Source organism: Accipiter gentilis, chromosome 22 (genome assembly GCF_929443795.1).
Source record: "Accipiter gentilis chromosome 22, bAccGen1.1, whole genome shotgun sequence".
Lineage (NCBI taxonomy): Eukaryota > Metazoa > Chordata > Aves > Accipitriformes > Accipitridae > Astur > Astur gentilis.
Genome location: NC_064901.1, coordinates 3,979,969 through 3,986,093, shown reverse-complemented (window position 1 = coordinate 3,986,093; position 6,125 = coordinate 3,979,969).

Below are 6,125 nucleotides of genomic sequence, written 5' to 3'. Positions count from 1 at the left end.
AGGACAGGATGGCAGCTGCTGGTGGGTGCTGCCGCAGTACCCTGCCTCCTCGCACGTGCTCCCCATAGGCGCTGGGTGCGGTGAGGAAGGTTGCAGCTGGTCCCACCACCTTGTCAGATCATTTTGAGATTGCCTGTGTCCTTCAGCTTTGGAAACCCCAACCTCTTTGTGGGTGCACTGAAGGAAAAATCCCACCAGGGCACTTCTTCCCGACATTACAGCCCCAAGTTAAATCCAGCCCATGGCACGCTCCCAGGCAAGGTGACATTTGCAATGGGTTATAGCCAAGCACATTTGCCAAAGCTGGGAAGATGCTGACTTCCCTCACAATCAACTTCGTGAAACACATCTGGCAAATCCATAAGAACAAGCCTTCACCTGCTCAGACTTCTCTTTCCTGTATGAAACGCAAACTTGTTTCCAAAGGGAGAAAGTGAGACAGTGAAATTTGAACTGGCCCCATTAGCAGTATGTGACGTGAGTAAAAGCAGTTCTCTGTGGTGCTGGAGCTTCAGGCTGCTTAGGTTCCCCAGCATCGTTTTATGTTCACTATGTTATTTTAAGATTAGTGATGCAATTTTATAGGCAAGGTAATCTTTTCTTTAACTAATGCTTAGGGTCTGGAAAACAAGATTACTTCCTCTGGGAAGAAAAACCACTCGTCTTCCCAAATTTGATCATTAGACTTCACCGTTGGTAGAGAGTTTCTGTCTTCTGAATGGTAGTGGAATAAGTGATGTTCTTGGCATCTCGATGGGTTATTCATAGAAATATAGCAATTACAGCTCCTAAGGACCTTGGCAGGCCCCCTAGTCCTTCCCCCAGCTGTAAGTGGGATCCAGTATACACAAACCAATCATTTGAGATGTTTGTGTAACCTGTCCTTAAATGTACCCAATGAAGTTTCTCCAAGATCCTGTCCCAATGCCTGTCCTATACTCTCTGTACTGTTAGAGAGTTTGTCCTACTGTCTTCCTCCAGACTAAGCCATCTCCCATACTTGTCCACGGTATCTACTATCCTCAGTAGATATAGTGGACAATTTTAGAAGCTCATCTCTGCTACAATTTTCATATGTATTTGAAGACCTGATGGTATCTTACTTCAGTCGTCTTCTCTCCAGACCGAAGAAATCTACGCTTTCTCATTTCTCATTATTTTTCTCCAGTCCCTCACCAATTAGTCCAGATCTGTCCTGACGCTCCGTATCCAGAACAGGTAGAGCAGGGTGCAACCCAGGCCGTGCGCTGGCTAGAAAGTTGCTTTAGATACTTGCCTTTATCTTGTATACTGTCTCCAGTATGGACACTCACCTATGGGCAGAAGTTGGGTCTAGTAATATTTTCCTATATTTTTATTTTCCTTAAAGGCTCCATGCCCTGGAACAAAACTAGATCTCCCTGGATTTTGGCCAAGCCCCCCCTGCCCCTTTTCTTTAAACGAGGCAGACTATTTTGGAAAGGACATCAAATTGATTCCCAAATTTCTTCTTTCTCACAAACCAAGAAAAGGGAACACTTAATATTAGAATTAAATGGCTAATGAGGTGGCCAACAGTCCCAGCGGATCAAGCGAATCTTTATATACATTCATGGCAGCTTCTTTTAGGATGTCCACGTCAAGCATCATTACTTTCCTACGTCACATTTTAGCTGGTTTTAAAATTATCACTGCTGAATATATTTTAGTCCATTTGCTTGTACCCTGGTATAGCCCATGTCTGGTCACTTTGTTATTTTCTAATGAATTCACACCATAAGCACTTGAAACTGGTTGAACAAAAATAAGCTGGGTTGCTCCAGAAGAGTTAAAAGCATGTCTACACTATGGGTCTAGCTTGGTATAAAAATAACTTTTAGTAAGCTTCTTTCAAAAGGAGGTAGAAACATTTATTTATTGCATATTATTCTCTTCCATTTTAGGGGATGGGAAAGAGTGGCAAGGAACTGCTGGTGCTGCCCCATCCAGTGCTGCCCACTATCAGAGAGAGGAGGTGGGATCAGATGTGACAGGGCACTGACAGGCAGTATGCACTCCAGATTGGCCCAAAGGGTTAAATTTTTTCCCTCTGATTTACAGGTAACTGGGAGTAGCTGATATATTCAGCTAACAGAGAGCCTTGGTGTCCAGCCCTTACCCCTCAGCAGCCCCACGCAGAAAAGATATTGTCTAACCCCTTGTCCTGAGCAGGGCAGAGCTGCCCAATGCCTCAAGCTGAAAGATGCCAGAGGGAAACGTGTCATGAGTTACTCTGTCCTCGCCACCAAAAAACTGCAGGACAGAGGAACGGCCTCTGGTGCCGTGCAGTTGAGTCCAAGCAGCTGGATGCTCCACATGGCATGTATGGAGGTGCTCCACCACTGGAGAGAAACAACAGGAGAAATATGGATGCATCTGTGTCAGGAAAGAAGATGAAGTATAATGGGAAAAAAGCAAAATGCCAGAAGAAGTGTAGCGCAAAGTGAAACCCTAGCTCTGTTGAGCGTCAGTGACCAAGGTCCCACTGACTTCAGTGGGACGAGGATCTTACACAGGGGTTAAGAGGTGCGGCTCAAAACTACCAGGATAATTCAGAGCAGGCAGAAATGGAGAGGTCTGCTCAGGGCCACAGTAACTTGGCCAGCAGCTGCCAGCTGAGACCATTTAGCAATGGGCATGACAAGTGCCATAATCTCCTTGTCATCATGTGCTTTGTATCTCCAGTAATTATTTAGAAATCAATATACTGATATGTAGAGAAAAAGATATGTTCAATGGGACACTGGAATAGACATCAGAAGCTTCTTATATGTGAAGGCTTTTTTTTTTTTTTAGATAGAACACATCTAAAAGACCACGTGAGGTCCACGGAGTCCAAGATTTTAGTGCCTGAAGGGAGCAATACAACCTTCCAGCCTGAACTTCAACATCAAATAGGCTACAAAAATTGACCAAATAATTTCTGCATCAGATGAGTGAGTTACAGATCATTACTTAAGACTTTCAGCTTTGATTTGAAGACTTTATGTGATAACAGAGAATCTACAACATCTGTGAGTATGTAGCTCTAGTCACTCCTTTTGTCTCAGCAGTTTTTATTAATACGGCAAGTGTTTGTTCTTGTCATATTAGCATTATCATGTCCTATATCCATCTACAGTGCAACATATGGTGGAAGGATAACATGAAAATGCCTGTGAATTCAGTAGATCACCAGTGCTCCCCAAAGTTAAAGAACACAGCTAAAATAAAAATGTACTGGGAGAGGCTTTTATATGAAGTATTTTTCCCCATATAGGATTTGAAAGGAGATAGACAGGCGCTGCATGGCCACAGGCAGGAGCTGCGTGGCCACTTCCAATGGGAGAACATGCAGAGGAGACCAAGACAAGTGGGGCTGTGCTGGAAGGACCCAAAAGCCATTGTGGAGGAGATGGAAGAGCACAGGGAGATCAGGTCCGTGATCTGTTGGTGTGATCCACTGAAGTTTGTCTAGACAAAGGGCAAGGCAGCTTTGAACTGGGTGCTGAAAGAAACGACACACAACACACGATAGAAATGAAGGAGAAGTGACACTTCTTTTCAGGCTGAGGGGGTGATGACAAACATTGCTTCTGCTGGGATTCAGGATGCTGTGTCCATGGACACAAAAGGAGGCTGGGAGAAAGTCAAGACTGGATGAATAACCAAGTAAGCTCAATACGTGTGCCCTGGATGAAGGACAGATTTGCAAACCAAAATGGGAGAAGTGGAAAAGTTCAGCGTCAAGGATAATGCAGCAGAACAATGGAAGAAGGCAAAAGATGGATCAGGAAAATGTGGGAGGATCTGAGGTTCCTGAAGTTCCTCTCCCCAGGAGACCGTCCGAGCCATTTAGCTGAGGAAAGCTCAAATAAAGCCAGAATTTCTTCTGGTCAAGACAGGTTGAAAATGCTGGCATAGGTTAGTCACAAAGGTTTTGAAATATAAGTAAGTATTGAAATATAAGTTCAATTTCCTAATCACAAAAGCTTCCAGAGGGGCAAAGAGGAATGAGAGAAGGCATACCGAAAAGCAGACAGCCAAGCACCGAATTTTGCAGCTCAGTGACCAGAGACTCACAAAGAACTTGGCAGATGGGGACAGAGCTGTCCTCACAGCTTTGAAGGCACAGTCAGGAGAACAGAGGGCTGGCCCTCCAGCACCCCCAGAAGAACCAGGGGTGAGGATATGCAGGGTACCATTGGGTGACATTCCACTGCAAAGCCAGGAAGGCATCACCCATCACCCGTGGGCAGGTGATGAAGTGTTTGGAGCAAAGCAATGAAAACACCAAGAAACTCCAGTAGGTATCAGCAAGACCCTATGTCTATACCTCTACAGCCTGGCAGCACTCAGAGCATTAACTTTATATGAACTACAGTGCTTGCTTCAAATCACCAGGCAAGGAGACACAAAATGATAGAGGTGATGCATGCTGTAGAGTGGACCTCAGGCTGATAAGCTCTGAGGGGCTTGTCAAGTTGGACTTTGCGGCAGTACTGCTTGAGCTAGAAAATGTTGTCGTACTGAAATAACACACACCCCTGTCCCTGTCCTGGGGTAGGGATGCAGAGCTAGGTCTGAAGGAAAAAGGGGAGGAAGGGTGGTGCACAAAGAGCGATGACAACACGGGCTCAAGTTGAGAAGCAGCCCCTGTGCATTTCTACACCCTGTGTGAGCCCCGGGCAGTTCTTGGCAGAGCCACAGCATGCATCTCCTCACACCGATGCTGGTACCAAACAGAGGTAGTTGCAACAAGAGGGCTTCAGACCTGGTGGTCTTTGCTCTGCAGCAGACTACAGCTTGGGGCCATGTAATGCAGGTAATGCAGTGCTGCATGGGAGATGTGTGGGGAGGGGCTGTTCCTGGAGAAATTTGAATCAGTTCCTGGAGAACTTGAGAATTAAAGGAATAATCAGAATACAGTTCTGAATCATTTATTGGCAACCCGATAGCTTGCATTTTTACCCTAACAGACCCAATCATGCTGAGGCAGGGTTCGTGTAACTTCAGGCTGAATGCTGGGGAAGGGAGTTGCATACCATACCCGGGGAGCCCCAGTGGGGTGGAACAGAGGGCAAACCGTGCATTAGGTAATGCACACAAGACACAATCAAGATTTGAGGTGGTAGGAAGGCTTGTGGCATACCGGACAGGGCCCGTAGTGCAACTTCCCCACCTTCTAGGAGTGAAGCTGGCTGCTCAAGGTCAGCTCACCGATACAGGCTGTTGTTAGGAAAGACCTGGAGGGACCCTCAGTAGGGGTTCCCCCCTCTTTTGCTTGGCAACTGTTTTAAGCTGAGGCTCTCATTCCTGGCTCCTGCCTGAGCTACACTGCAGCGGTGGCCTGTATCTGGCCACGTACCCCACTCATCTGGAGCCACATCTGGCAACTTGTCTTCCCGGCTTGAACTGGGATCTGACTCATACCCATTGACTTGTCTGATGGTCTGGACTGGTGGCTGATCCTGGCTACTGCCCACAAACTGCTCTGCTTGCCTTGCTCAGGTACGGTGGGACGGGGCCCTGGCTGGGGGGTTCCTGCCCCGATGGCTGTGTTATCACACGTGGCTCCTGGCTCCCTGTCCCTTATGGAGCAGCCGGCCCCTGCAGTGCCCTGGCAGTCTTCATTCATTTCTTATGAACCGCTTCCATAACTGCGGAGGCGCAAGTTGCTTTACAATCACGGCTGGGAATATCTGGAACAACAAGTTGGTACACGACTCCCTTGCAGCTGTGACAGGAGACGGCCTCAGCAATACTGCCGTTGGGGTGGAGGTGCCCTTGGTTTGCTCAGAAAAGGCATGATATTCAACATCCGCAGCAGCCCCAATCCTTTGGCAGGCCAAGACTCTAAGCCGGGATTCCCAAAGTATGCAGGACACGGCATGTGGGCAGTCCAAAATACCTGTGGCCGTCCTGGACAGATCCCACCGATTTCAGAGGTAGTTCCCAGCCATTGCTGTGCCATCACGCACTGGGCATTGCAGAGCCTTCTCCAGAGACCAGGAGAGCTTCCCCTTCGGAGGAAGGCAGGAGCCGTTGGGCCTGAAAGACCGGCCCAGAGGCCTGCAAAGCTGAGAAGAGGTGGAATGGGGAAATGCTTCCCCTCAGAGCTGAGGTGG